Consider the following 15392-nt stretch of genomic DNA (forward strand, 5'->3'; position numbering starts at 1 on the left):
GGCTTTTGAGCGCTGCTGCAGCGGTACTCGAACCGTATAGCCGACCGCATACGGATAGCGCAGTGCCGAACGTAGCCGTCTCTAGGTTTCGACTTGGGGCAGCGCGCACAGCGAGCGATTCGCCGCTGATGTGCCTCCCCTCGGTCGCACGGCACCGTGGCGCGATATCCGGTGCGCGATGCACACCTTACAGGGGGCGTCATTGGCGAGTAGATGACTGCGCGCGTTACCCTTCTCCACTCTTCATTCTGCCGCCATTCTCTTCCTCTCCGCTTTCCTCCTCATGCTCTCTTTGCTACAGCCGTCTTTCTCATATTTTCTCCTCCACTGTGGTGCGCGTTACGCCGAGACTGAGCAACGCCACTCTACGCAGGAACGGGAGGGCTGGGAGGCCGGGATACATGCGACGTTTTTTTCGACGCCCGGCTGGCGATACATGGAACAAAGAAGCGGCGGCGCGCCGCCACGTATCCCCGGACGAAAAAGCAGATGTGAATAAACAAGCGGCAGATACCACTATGCCAGGTGGTATTTGAGAGCACGCAAACGTTGGCCCTTCTGCTGAAATTTCGACAGCATTTTACTAATTTCAGCACACGAGCAGAGGTACCTATCAGGATAGTGTAGCGAGAGCTGCACTGGGCTACCAAGCGAGCATTTCGCGCTACATGGGAGAGACCAGTTGTGCGCATGCGCCGTTACCATGGCAACCGAAGAGGAGCAAATTGCGGCGTGCGCTTCGCCGACGCCGCGGCCGCGCGCCCGCTCCACAGTCCATTCCATTCCATTCCATTCCAAAAACTTTTATTTCCATCAGAAATGGAGACCCCCTACTCCCTAGTCAAAGCCGAGCGTGACGTCACGCGGATGAGCAGTTGTGCGCATGCACCGATACCATGGTATCCAGAGAGACCTCACAGCTGCGCCGCGTTCTTCGTCGCAGCCTCGCCGCACGCCGCTCTATCACTCGAGAGAGAGAGAGAGAGAAACAACTTTATTGATTCGAGCTCGACGTCTGCTTAGACGCCGTCGATGGGAGTGGTTTCCTCTTCACGGGACCCATATGCTTCCCTAGCCGCCTGGCCCCTGGAGATCAGGACGAGCTGGTCTTCCACGGCGGGGCTGGTTAGCAAGGTCTCCCATCGCTCGGTAAGGGAGGGTGAGGGATGGGGTGGGGTAGTGGGGCAGGTAAGAGGTGGGGGGATGTCCTTGTTGAAGTTGCATACTCCAATGACATGTTGGAGCGTGCCTAACTGCGCGTTGCGGAAATCACATTCCTTCTCGTACCTTTCCGGGTACATCTTGTTTTGAAGGTAAGGGTGCGGGAAGGATCCTGCCTGTATCTGCCTGTAGATCGCTTGCTTTTCTCTGGTAAGCGATTTGTGAGGATCGGGGTAACGTCGCCTCTCCGTCTTGTAATAGTTCGTAATGTCCTTATAACTAATAATGGACTGTGGCTCACCTTCCTCTGCCCGGTATTCCATCTCTCGGGCGAACTGGTGGGCAAGTTCGTTGCCCTCCAGCCCAGAGTGAGCCGGTGTCCATATCAACTCAACTTTCCTTTCAGGAACGTCGCGTTTACTTTTGAGAATTCCTAGTGCCACAAGGGACACCCACCCCTTTCTGTAACTGTTATACGCCTTTTGCGAGTCTGTGACAATTCTTCCCACTTTGGGCTGCGCGAGTGCTAGCGCTATCGCGGCCTCTTCTGCCACCTCTGGAAAAGACGTCTCAATAGAGGCGCAGGTTACGAGCATATCCCGCGTCGTAACTGCCAGCGTGGCTTTCGATGAAAACTTGGGTAATGAAGCTCGAACCCCGCGTCGCATTCGCAGGATTGCGTATAAAAGGCGGAGATGTAGTGGGCGTCTGTATCACAACGTTTGACATGCATGCAGAGAAGGAGACTCCATCCGCTGCTAAACGGCAGTATAGACAAGAGAAGATTAACTCTTTCGATCCTGAAGTTGTCGGCTGGCAGTTGTTCTTTCTCGATTGCATTAAGTCGCGTACTTTGGGATGCCTGCTCCGCCGCGGATGCCAGCAGCGCGGTTTTCTTCTACACCTTTGGCTTCCAGGCGGAAACAAAGCCATTGCGATCCAAGATTAGGCCGTGTTCTCTCATAAAAGTGACGTTTCATGCTTTACGGAGCGTTCATTTTCACGATAGAAATATTTCCGTGCCAAATCACTGCGTAGCTTGTCGGGCATGGCGGCCATGTTGGCGGCCGCAGACGCAAGCAGTCAAACCGGAAAAGGCCGCTTTTTGCGCTGCTGTTCGCAGCGTCAGCTGCCGCTTCTGGTCTCACAACGGACGCCGCGTGTAAATGTCTGGCGGGTTCGATCGTCGGCGGCGGGCGTTTTTACGGCGATTTTCACCAGAAGGCGCGCATTCAACCATGGGGGAAAATCGTTTTTCAATGATTTTATATATTATATAACGGTAGACCTTAAAGTTAACATTCAGAAAACCAAAGTAATGGTCAGCAGTCTCGCGAGGGACAGCAGTTCACAATTGGTAGCAAGGTGCTGGAAATGGTAAGGGATTACGTCTACTTAGGGCAGATAGTGACCGCTGATCCGGATCATTAGAGAAAAATAACTAGAAGAATAAGAATGGCATATAGAGCGCATAAGGCAGGTTCTCTGAGGTCATGAATGGCAATTTACCAATATCGCTTGAGAGAAAAGAACACAACAGCTGTATCTTACCGGTACTCACCTATTGGGCAGAAACATGGAGGCACCGAAAAGGGTTCAGCTTAAGTTAAGGACAACGCAGCGAGCCATGGAAAGAAAAAATGATAGGTGTAACGTTAAGAGACTGGAAGCGGGCAGAGTAGGTGAGTGAACAAACACGTGTTAATGACATCCTAGTCGAAATCAAGAGGAAGAAATTCGCTTAGGCAGGGCATGTCATCCGAAGTGAAAATAACCGCTGGCCCTTAAAGGTAACGGAGTGGATTCCAAGAGGAAGCGAGCGTAGCAAGGGGCGGCAGAAAGTTAGGTGCGCGAATGAGCTTAAGAAGCTTGAGGGGATACAATTCAGCAGCTGGTAAAGGATAAGGTTAATTGTAGAGATATTGCAGAGGCCTTTGGCCTGCAGTGGGCGTAGTCAGGCGTATATATATATGTACCGGATGTTCCAGCTAACTTGAGCTAAGGGTTAAAAATAAGTTATTAGAAACAGGCGAGTGAAACCAGTTGAATATTGGTGACAGCCATCTTGCGCACCACAGGCAATTTTTGTTTCGCAATTAATTTATAATTTAATTAAGTTTCATTATCTAAATTAAAAATATTGACTTTTGACAACAAATTGCATTTGAAGACTTGTAGAGCACCTTCAAACACCCTCATTCCATCATTTAACATAACCAAACCCCCAAACGTGACTTTTTCCCAGCTCCAAAGAAAGCCTGCGAAATACAAAAATAAACCAGCAGCGCCTGTGTCTGTCCGCTCCTTTAGTCCTGTCTTTTTTGTGCTGTACATACCTTTTCCTGCGAAACCACGTCACTAACGCATTCGCGCGCCACGATCGTGCCGCTCTCATACGTGATTTGAGCAAACGAAATCACCAGCAGCCTTGACTCGACGGCCCCGCAGCAGCGATAGGCCGATAAGTTGGCGGTGTTTTCTCGTCTGCGTCAGCCAGTTGGCACACATGACTGTGCGAGTTGGCGTCGCCAACATATCAGCCTGTCGCTTTCTTTCAAGCTGGTGTGTGTGTGTGTGTGTGTGTGTGTGTGTGTGTGTGTGTGTGTGTGTGTGTGTGTGCGTGCGTGTGTGTGTGTGTGTGCGTGCGTGTGTGTGTGTGTGTGTGTGCGCGCGCGCGCGCGCGCGCGCGCGCGCGCGTGTGTGTGTGTGTGTGTGTGTGTGTGTGTGTGTGTGTGTGTGTGTGTGTGTGTGTGTGTGTGTGTCGCTGTCTGCCTTGTGTCACTGCAAGTGTCGCTGATTATCCTTGCATTTTTTTTTCTTGATTGTGCTGATGTGTTTATTCGAGCGTGCCCGGCCCATCTGGCCGTGCAGAACTGAAGCATGCATTCTAAACTTGTGTTATGCAGACGATACAGATTTGAACAAACGTATTGCTGTGATATGTTTGACCGTTTCGATACTTTACAATGGGCAAAAGCATTCAAAAGAAAATAACTTTGCAAAAGAACTCTCGATACTCGGTGTAGAACGTCTGATTTTCTTTTTCCTTTCCGAGGAGTAGGCTGTATACCTTCCTGAAAGCGCGTGCAAAGACACCACGACCAATTCTCTCTGCTTTGCTAAGCAACACGGTCTTTGGTTGCTTTTGCTGCTGCCGTAAAGTTAAGCCACCAACCTAAGGAAAGGCTACGCTATCAATTACGGCCGCACATCGAGTTAGCTTCCTTCGCGGGCTACGTGGGTGCCGTTATTTATAGTGTGCTCTCCTGTTTTGCGGTGCTGCTCATATTGGCGCCGGCAACCTTTATTTCGTCGTGTGTTATGTAGGTGGGGTGATATGTTACGGTGCCATCTGTTTTTATGCTCGGGACCTCGGAAATTGGAAACAGCGTAGCGATGCCCTATGCGACGACGGCGAAGCCTATCCAGGCATCGTTGACCGTTTCGGCGCCGTAAATCACGAATCCTTCGCATACCGGCGCATCAACTCTGTCAATTCAACCAACTGATAAGCCTCGGTGACGATAAGGGTTAGTGACTACAAAAAATAATAACAAAAAATATGTTTTCAGAAGTGAGAACTATCTATACGTGTTCATTAGAGGGGTCTTTGCGAGTGGAAAGCGCGAACGCCGTCTGTCAGTATCCAGTGGCAGGCGGCCCACAGGGCAGCCAACAGACTTACCACCGAATTCATAAACACGCCTGAACTAGAAAGTGAACGCCAAGCGGCCCCCAAGACATGTTTTGCTCCTCAGAGACCAACCTCCACTCAAATTGCTCCTCGAGGTGAGGAAAGAATTGAGATCTTCGTCGAGAATCTCGAGGTAGCTGCTACGCCAGTTGAGCGCTCATCGACCGCCATTTTGTCAGTAATCACGGCGGAACTCGCATAGTTTGCTGTCTGTGTAGATTTCGTTCCACCCGTAAATGAGGCTTTTCGCAGACATGCATACGACACAGGTGCAGAGAAACGTGTGCCAAAGCGCCGACTGAGTGACGGCCTCTTCAGTCCGTTAGACCTGGAATTTCTGATAAGCTGTCGTTCGGCGAACACGACCTCCTGACGTACGTACGTATAGTACATACGTGCCTGCGGCTGACGCCAAGCACGGATAATCGTGGTCACTCGCTGCCTCCAATACTGTAGCTTTTCGTCGCAGCACGCTTATACGGCGCAGGCAAATTTCATGTCGTCACCGCCGAATTTCACACAGATTACTAATAGAAGTTTTTTCACGCCATTCTCGAATGCCTACGTTTTGCTTTATGCCTAGAGCGTGACGTCACGAGGCCAGCCTTCGCAAGCCAAGTGCTCATGAAGACTTCTTTCCTGCCTCCATTACATGAAGCGCTCCCTCCCCCGATTTTTTGCTCGCCGAATCAGTCCATAATGTTTAGGTGTCGGTATGATTTAGTGCGCGCCTCTGTGCGGCCCATGGTGCGGGCGTCTACAGCAAGGAGTTTGGTCTACAATCAGTGTTCCGCGATGATCGGCGCATGTGCGCGCGCAGCGATGATAGATAAGACCGCATGCTATCACGCGGCGTGATCAGGAGGTGGGGGGAACCGACTGTTTCATTTTTACTTTTTATGACTTGGCCTCAAGGCTATCGCCGGACGCTCCCTTCTGTGTTATTTTTCCTCCATGCCTGCGTAAAGGTGGCGTCATCGGCGACGAAGGCTGACCGACGTTTGCAAGCGTTTCTGGCCATTTTTCACCTCTGCTTTGGTCATGCAGCTCGTAAACGATGTTTTACTAAGCTGTAAATGTCGGGATTCTTTGTGAAAGTTCTTCAAATGGTGCAACGTGACAAAATGTGCATGTAATAGACAGTGACATGCCGTTTTACCGGCCCGCTTTTCGCCTTACTCTCGTCCCCATACGCTATTCACGCTTCCTCGGGGTTGGAGGAAGGTTTCTCGAGGAGCTCCTCATCGGAGGGAACGCCGAGTGGTGCTCTTGAATCCCAACCGTCCTTCGAGTGGAGGAGCGGCAGTTTTCTAAGCTTTACGTAGTGGTGTCGGATCGTCGAGTCGAGGCGCGTTTGGGAATTTGGCTGTTAGCATACTATTTATAGGTCATTTTATCAAAGGCGCCGCCATCTTGGGAAGGTGGTGCCGTCTAGTGTCTAGGCTGGCAACAACCGCCATGCTGGTATGCGCAGTCACATTCGCGGAGCAGGACGCAATTGGCACCAGTTAGCATTTCGGAGCTTCTACATTATCTTTTAGCGTTCTGAAGCCCTCTGACTGAGAGAAAAAGCTTCTCAAGTAGCAGTGGAACCATTCGATCTAAAACCGTCCGGAACTTCCGCGGATGTTGGGGTCAGATGTGCGTGCTTATGACCGACATAAAGTACTAAAATCTTGCTAGGAGTCGCGTCCTATATATGTGGTGCAAAGCGTATCCCGCTGGCTTCGACGGAGGTGAAGCGAGATATGCAGAACAGCCCTATCTACTTTTTATGGTAGTTGACTGAGTTCTGGAAATAGACTCAGGTAACAGTTCGGAAAATAGGAAGCTACTGATAACGAAAGTACTCATTTCGTGACGACTGTTTAAACTGCAATGTTTCTCCTGCTACATTTTTCGAGTACACTGACTAGGCACACACTCAGTTTACTGTTCGGGCAGCTACGGCGTGGAGTTCCCACGATACATCTGTAAATTATGCCTTATGACCTGAGGGAAAGTAGGCTCTGTGAACGCTCATTTTCTAATGCATTTGATGTGGATAAGTTCGGTATTTACAGGAATCACTGCTGTTTACAGAGACACATTGGCACGTGCTATCGGCACCAAAAGATTACGGGATGCGTGTTCTGGAGTAAAAAAAAAGCCTTATTTTACCACTGCATCGCTTTACAATCGGTTAATCATGCCTCATTACCATCGCATAGAGCATGCGTGTTCTGTCATACCTTCACAAATTTCAGCTGACTGCACTGAAGTATTTTTTTCCCGCCAACCAGACCCGTAAAGTTTTGCTGCCGATAGTACCTTGCGCTCATATCCCAACCTAAGGATCCATGGGTACTACGTTTTCGACTGCGCGTTCTTCAGGAACAAATTCTTTAGAGCCCGCACAAGACGCTTCCGATAGGGCGAAACACTTTCGGCTGGTGCCTGCAATCTAAAAACGCCGCTTGTCTTCCTCCGATAAGAAGCGTTGCGACACAAACAGCTTGGGTCCGCGCGTACTACGGCTATTGATGCGGTTCGCACGATTCTGGAGCGATTTTTTCCCGCTTTCGATAGCTGTTACTGCAGCGAGAGCAACACTGCCGGACGACCTTGTGTCTCGATTCAAGGCGCTGTGCAGCTACTTCGTCGCGCAAATGACTGCGTAGCACGGAAGCACATACGCATTCTGATGTATACCAAGCCTTGGCGCCCCCACCACCCACCACGCGCGCATACGTACCAGGTAGGAGGAGTGTCTTTGGCCGCGCTGAGTTCGAGGCTATTTTCCTCGCCGCGAAAACGGTGTATACGAACTTAGTGTACTACCTCGGATATAAAGAACCTTAGTATGCCAGCTCGAATATAACGAACTTTCGCGTCTGTATCTCGAATGTAACGAACTAACTTGTGTTACCTCGGATCAGGCACGTAGTCAGGAATTTTTTTCGGGGGGGGGGGGGGGGGGGGGCTAAGGTAATCTGGAGATAGAGGGGGGGGGGCAATAAGAGAAGCAAAGCGGAAAACAGCGAAAGAAAGCGAGTGGGGGGAGGCATTGTATCAGGTGGGTTAAAGAGGTCAGGAAAGCTGCTGGCATGGCTTCGCGAGGATGGTGCAGTATTTAGAGGCGGCTGGTACAGCCGCACTCAAGTTGTCTAATGATAACAATCGTCATGCCTGTCGCCGGCCACGCTGGTTACGCAACGATGCCCCTTACTGCTGCGTCCAGAGGCAAAGCAAAACGACGAAAGGAAAAAAATGATCGGTGAATTCCGGGTACGTCCCAGTTAGACGATTCGGCGCGAGCCGTCATTGGCAGCAAATCTGACGCGTAGACAGCGGCTGCTTAGCGCTGACGCTTCTGCTATTGCACGGCCTTCATCGCACGAACCTCGTCGAGAATATATTTCAAAGCCCACCCCCTTTGGCGAGGAAGCCGTGCTCGTTGCGTGAGTGAGTGGGTGAGTGGTTGAGTGAGTGAGTGAGTGGGTGGGTGGGTGAGTGGGTGAGTGAGTGGGTGAATGAGTGAGTGAGTGGGTGAGTTAGTGAGCGAGTGAGTGAGTGAGTGAGTGGGTGAGTGGTGTGTGAGTGGGTGAGTGAGTGAGTAGGTGAGAGTGGGTGAGTAAGTGGGTGAGTGCGTGAGTGAGTGGGTGAGTGAGTGGGTCAGTGAGTGAATGGGTGAGTGAGTGAGTGAGTGGGTGACCGAGTGAGTGGGTGAGTGGGTGAGCGAGTGAGTGTGTGAGTGGGTGAGTGAGTGAGTGGGTGAGCGAGTGAGTGAGTGAGTGGGGGAGTGAGTGAGTTGGTGAGTCAGTGAGTGAGTGGGCGAGTGAGTGAGTTAGTGAGTGGGTGAGTTAGTGAGTGGGTCAGTGGGTGAGTGGGCGAGTGGGTGAGTGAGTGAGTGGGCGAGTGAGTGGGTGAGTGAGTGGGTGAGTGAGTGAGTGAGTGAGTGTGTGAGTCAGTGAGTGAGTGGGTGAGCTAGTGAGTGAGTGGGTGAGGGAGTTAGTGAGTGGGTGAGTGGGCGAGTGGGCCTTTGAGTGAGTGGGTGAGCGAGTGAGTGAGTGGGTGAGTGAGTGAGTGGGTGAGTGAGTGATGGGGTGAGTGAGTGGGTGAGCGAGTGAGTGGGCAAGTGGGTGAGTGAGTGATTGGGTGGGTGAGTGAGTATGCAGGCGCGAGTAGTATTTGGGATCGATAGAAGAGCCCATGGTGGTGGCGGGTGAAGGTGGTTGCGTTGGGGATGGCGCTTTCGTACAATGGCGGTTGGTGGCTGAGCGCGCACCTAGCGCCCCTAAGGCAACTTCGGGGAAACTTGCACAGGCACCTCCCAGTGGGTGCATTTCCGGGTATGGGCTAAATTTTACGAACCAGGCTTCATTAAAGGCCAATTCCGGGGTTTTAACGCGATAAGGTTAAAGGTACCGTTACCGATAAAATCCGGCGTCGGCGTTGTGAGCAAAATATAGCAGGCATGGCTCGGGCAGGTGCTGCACAGAGAGCAACCTAGGAGGCAGGTGGGCCACCTAGGTCACGTGACCTTGCGGCGTCCTCACAACCTGCCCACCGGATAGTGAGAAAACTGGCCACCGTGGCAGGTAGCAGTTAAATTAATGATTGGTCGCTCGGGATGAGCAACCTGGGCGGCACGACGGTCACTCTGGGAACACCTGCTATCGCAGGGTAGTGGTGCATAGCTTAACCGCTGCACAACTGCGCCGGGAGAGGTATGAGGACTCCCAGGTGCATGTCTATGAATGTAAAGTAGAGAATTGCCTTCTGTATGTAGGGGAATAAACCCGTTACGCTATTGCGTCATACTCTTAAGGCGGAGGTTAAGTGTCTCCTCCAACTGTTTTGAACATTTTGAGATCATAATGACATCAGATTCCTTAGAGTCTCCTCGTTCCCGTACAGGAAAGAAACGTTTTTCAAAATCCCAAGTAGAAGTATTTAAAAAGTTCAAAAACCAAGCAGCCAAAACACCAACTGGGCTTCGACCAAATTATGACGTCCAGACAGGTCGTCCTATGACGTCGCGGGCTCTTTCGCAAAACATATCATGTGCGCGTTGATTGACTAAAATGGCGACTGTAATTCAGAGCTTGGGCCATTATTTGTCTGAAATGACCAAAAGCCAGCTAGAAATTTTATCCTTCAGCAAACACAGAGTGAATACCGACAGCCGTGCGTCCAACGACTTCACACACCCAAGCTTGCGGGTATAAATCTCCCCGATTGAGGTCATGAAATGGGAAATTTTATAATGCATTTCCGACGCAGCAAAGTACCGCATCGTTGCGAAACTTGCCACAAAGAAACCAAAAACTGCATAGAACGTACCTCGAAAGTTTCAGTAAAATCAAGCGAAGTAGATAAAAATGCGAGGGTTCCAACGTAGGTAAACCGTGTAGGACGTACGAAAGCGCTTAAGGCAACACCGCCTTAAAGGCAGCCGCAGGGAGGGGATGGGGGGGGGGGGGTGAGGTGGCGGTTCCGCGTGTTACCGGAGCAGCTGCGCAAGGCCTCAGCCTCTAGCAACCCGTCAAAGGACAAAGGTTGAGGCGTCACACATAACCCTGGTTTTTCATGTTTGCTAGCCAAGTAGTGGTTTCGCGCTAAAAGCTCCGGAGTTGCACTTTAAGGTCTCAGGTGGGCTCCATAATGGCTCTCGCCGTAAAAATGGCCACGTCACCCGTGAAGCGATGGATTTGAAAAGTGATTAAGCATTGGAAAACTGATGATTTTAAGGTCAGAACATGACTCAAAAGCATTTGGGAAATGCAAGTGTATCAAGTAAATCACTTGCTTTAGCGCCCCCACCCCCAAATTTTCCCTATATTTTCTCGCTCTGCAGCCGCTTGACTCGGCAGCTGTGTACAATGTCACCCAATCTTTCCTGTCTTTCTCCCGACAAAGATGCCGATATTTTCTATATATTCGCCTACTCTAAGGCAGTTCGCGACGAAGTCTGACGTGACAGTTCCCGTGTGAGCCGAGTTTCTGGTGCTCATTTTTACACTCGCGGCCGCTTTTATAGGTGCGGCTGTTAGCGTCTCTTTCGCCGAGATCGGGGCGCTGGCGATGCGGTCCGCAAAAAGTAGAAGCTAACTCAAAGTGAGAGACGTGACCAGCATCCTCCTGAAACAATTTGGCAGGTCATGCAGGACAATGAAAAACTTGCTTATTTCGTTACTGCGTTCAGTCGTGCTCAAGAAAAAGAGCGAAGAAGGCTGTTTATGTTGCCAGGAGGGCAAACTTGCTCTTCATATATAATTACTAGAGCTGGTGAAGCATAGAAGTGCGCCCACCTGCGAGTGTAGCAATGCTTTTCGTGCTGAAATCAGAGAAGGACCTTTTCTGGAAGTTTTCAGTTATAAGATGGAATGTACTTCAGTAGAAACAAAGTGTATGGAACAAAACTGAGTCAAATCCAATGTTTCATTTTGAAATGAGCCAAATCTCATGATTTCATCCAAGCATAGTGCCCAGACAATGAACATAATTTTTGTTAATTGTGGCTTTTAGGGTACTTCAGCAGCCGCGTAAAACAAATCAGTAGCACTACAATACCTAATGGTAAAGAATTTTCGCGTTTTTCTGCGCTCCTGCTTTGGAGGATTTGGCTAATTTCGAAAAAAAAAACACTTCAGGTGTTTGCGAGCAGTCGTATTTTTCCACCTAACGCACTATTGGTTCACTTGCTGCATAACCGAAAAGAAATATTTTGTGATTTTATGCACCAGGCACGCGGCGCAGCGAAAGTTACCAATTGCGTTTCAAAGCGCCGAAGAGTGGGCGACTTTAGCGCCGCCACTTCGCCAGTGGTTGGGTTGAACGCCCCATGCGTGCACCACCCCACCCGGATGAAAGCCCTCGCCAGCACTACGCTCGCCCTTCTTCGGCCCGCTACCATGGATTACTCAACTGCCATCCAAGGAAAACTTTGCTGCGCCTCATATTGTGCGTTCCTACAGCACCTAATCTCCTGCGCCCCTGCATAGCAGCGGTTTACCCAGCAGACTTTCATCACCACCCTCGAACGGATCACCACTGTGCTGTGTTCGCGTGTGTCTGCTGCTCGGACATCGGCCTGTGGAGTCTGGACGAACGGTGACATTTTTTGCACGCACCTCGTCTGCCTGCTTCCCCCTCCTGCCTCAATGGCAATTCTCTCCTCCGGGGCTTCGTAATCCCCTCTTCTTCGCGCGCTGCTTTGTCCCGCTTTCTTTTTCCAGCCTTCACGGCATTCCTCCCGAGTAATTTTGACTCCCTTCTCAACTGCGCGCCTCACCGGCCCGCTTTTCTTCCTCGACAATCGCGTCCTTTTGCGCGCGGCCGGTCTCCTTTTCGGCGCATTTTCCGGGGGTTCTCGTTGTGGCGCGCGTGCCCTGCGGTTGGCCGCAGTCGTCGGTGTACACGGGGTGCATGGGCACGTGCTTGCCGCTATCTATGGGCGGTAGTCTGCGTTATTCATGTACATGATGGGGCCGCTCCGGACTCGTCCGCTTCTGCCGCCACCGCTTCGCTCCATCGGGCGCCTCGCAGCACTTGCCCTCCCGGTTTTTTCGCCGCTCTGTTTTGCCGCTCGCGAGCTCTATTGTAGCGGGGACTACACTGGGCTACCAGTCGAGCATTTCGCGGTACATGGGAGAGGCCAGTTGTCCGCATGCGCCGTTACCATGGCAACCGAAGGGGAGCAAAGTGCGGCGTTTCGCCGTCGCCGCGGCCGCGCGCCCGCTCCACCGCCAAAGCCGAGCGTGACGCCATGCGGATGAGCAGTTGTGCGCATGCACCGATACAATGGTAACCAGAGAGACCTCACAGCTGGGCCGCGTTCTTCTTCGCCGCCTCGCAGCACGCCGCTCTATCAACCGAACCCCGCGTCGCATGCGCAGGATTGCGTATAAAGACGGAGATGTGGTGGGCGTCTGTATCATAACGTTGGAACGTTGGACATTTATGCAGAGAAGGAGAGTCCAGCCGCTGCTGAAGGGCGGTATAGACAAGAGAAGATTAACTCTTCCGATCCTGAGGTTGGCGCCTGGCAGTTGGCTTGAATCAAATAAGAACGCTGGAGTCTGTGTGGACGTGAAACAATGTACCACCGCTGCCAGACATCTCCCTTAGATCGCAGTGAATAATGGTGAAGCCTGCTGTGTTCGGCTTCTGGAAAGCGGCATTATCATCCAGGGAGTCTACGTGGCACCTGGAACATCTGTCAAGCAGACGATTGATGTGGTTGGCACGTGTATAGCAGCCTACGGCACGGTTTCACAGTTGTGTGTGACTTTGGATAATTTCAACAGCAAACAGGACTCTCTTAGTCAGTGCATGAAAGAAAAGTTTGACTTTAATTTAGCTTCGGACTCTTACGTCCAGACTACATAATAGGGAACCACTATGGAGCTTGTATACTAAAGAGGCTCCACCAAATCGAAATGCACTATAGAAAAAATTGAGACCGCTGCATGCTATTCACAGATCATCGGGCACTCTTCGTCTCTGTCAAGCAAAATGAATAAAAGGTGTGCATATCCAATGTCTCTCATTGCTAAACATACAGTGACCCCAACAAGCTCAGCCAGGCAAACGTACCTCTCGCTACGTATATCCTGGCATAGCGGAGCTAAAGTACTGCCAATTTTCGCCTGGGGCCGACACAATTCCTCTTACTGCGCTTTCTGCGCCACCTTCTTACTTCCCCTTCCTACCCATTTTCTCCCCGAGCAATTTGCCTATCGGCGGAAATTGTGGGCGTGTGCTCCCAAGAGTTGGCCGCAGTCGTCGGCGTACACGGGATGTTTGGGCACGCACTTCGCTATCTATGGGCGGTAGTCTGCGAAGTCGTGTTCATGGGGTGAACGCCCCGGACTTGGCCGCTTCTGCCGCCACTGCTTCACCCCATCGGGCGCCTCGTTTCTCTTGCCCTCCCGCTCTCTTCGCCGTCAGGCGGTTTCGCTCTCCCTCCCTTATTGCCTAGGGCCGACTACTCGTCTCTTTGCGAGCGTTCCCACTTTAAGCCGCTTCGCGGCATCATATCTCTTCTATCCCTTTCAAAATTTCTTCAACAATCCTCTCATTACATAATCGGACTTTCCAAGTCCTGTGTCCTTTTTCCCAAATATTTACCTCTCATCCCTAAAGTGCTGTCAGTTTATCTCTCGTATCCCATAATATGACAGTCGCTCTGTGGCAGACGTACCAATTTTGTCCCTCTTCCTCTTACTACTCCTGCGCTGCGTTGTTCTGTGGTGTCGTCCTAAACTCCTTTGCATCTCCAACTCCAATTCCCGTCAGTCAATCCTTTGCCTCCCACCAAGTACCTTATACCCCTGTCACACGGCCAGTTTCAATCACCCTCTAGGCGAGGGTCTTCGAGATTCTCAATCGCCATCGAACTCGTCACTGCTACACGGCAAATCTCAATGGCCATTGAAATGGTTCTCGTGTCTTACGCCACGGATGTGTGGCGCCACAATCACTACTTTGGATTTTGCAAAAATAACAAAAATATTTGATAAATGTATACTAAATGCTGAAATACACGCATACGCGAAAGTCGTTCAAAACCCTTTTAATTGCACGTACGCGACGGACATGTGCAGACACTGCTGTAGCCACTCTAATACAAGACGAGCCAAAACCAAGCCAGTCCAACTGCGTCGGAGCGCTGCTTCGTCAGGCTTAAGACCTGGGAAATCGCTATGATATCTGAAAAACAAGAGCTATTTGTCTCTTGAAACTTTATGCGAGGGTAAGAATGGGCAAATCGAAGGCGAATACAACAGCTTAGAACACGATATTGCTTTGAGGGATTGGCGACGAAGCTGTTATCGCAGTGAAGCGGGCGGGCAGGGCGCCGCCATGTTGTCAACGTTAAGTACGCAAGCAACGGAAAGACTGCAACGCAAAATTAATGCGCTTAAAACCAGTCTAATATAACTTTAGAATAATTTTAGACTGCTTGCATTAAATTTTATGCGAATGATGTATGTTCATGTTTTTGTACCGTGAATGTGTCGTGTACAAAAGTGCGCTTGGCGCCGCTCGAAGCAACGCTAGCAACCTTGGGCAGCGCTCGAGGGCCCTCGAAATCTCGATGGAGTTCCGTGCTGCTCCGTTGACTCGATAGGCTATTGACTCGATCGCCATTGAAACTGCCCGTGTAGCAGCGCTCGATCGCCTTTGAGTCGATAGACTATCGGTTCGAGGGCCCTAGAAATGCCCGTGTGACAGGGGTATTAGACGCCCGCTTAGTGCGTGCCGTGTTGCTTTTATCGGACTCCCCTCCCTCCTCCCTTACCCCCCCCCCCCCCCCGGCTCTGAGCAGTGATCCCCGCAGAGGGAAGCAGAAATTAGAGCCACTCCCCACCTACAATGAAGCAACCAGGACCCCGCCCGGATACTACACTGCCTCATCTTGTGCACTCTATATAGGACATTTAGTACCGCCGAACTGCTCGAAAATCGCCAAATTAACTGCGGAACAAGGGCTAGTTGCCTCTTATACTTCGACGTATGAGTGAAAGTATGCGAATCAAAAGCGAGCGTC

The sequence above is a fragment of the Amblyomma americanum genome, chromosome 1, assembly GCF_052857255.1.
Source record: "Amblyomma americanum isolate KBUSLIRL-KWMA chromosome 1, ASM5285725v1, whole genome shotgun sequence".
In the NCBI taxonomy this organism is placed as follows: Eukaryota; Metazoa; Arthropoda; class Arachnida; order Ixodida; family Ixodidae; genus Amblyomma; species Amblyomma americanum.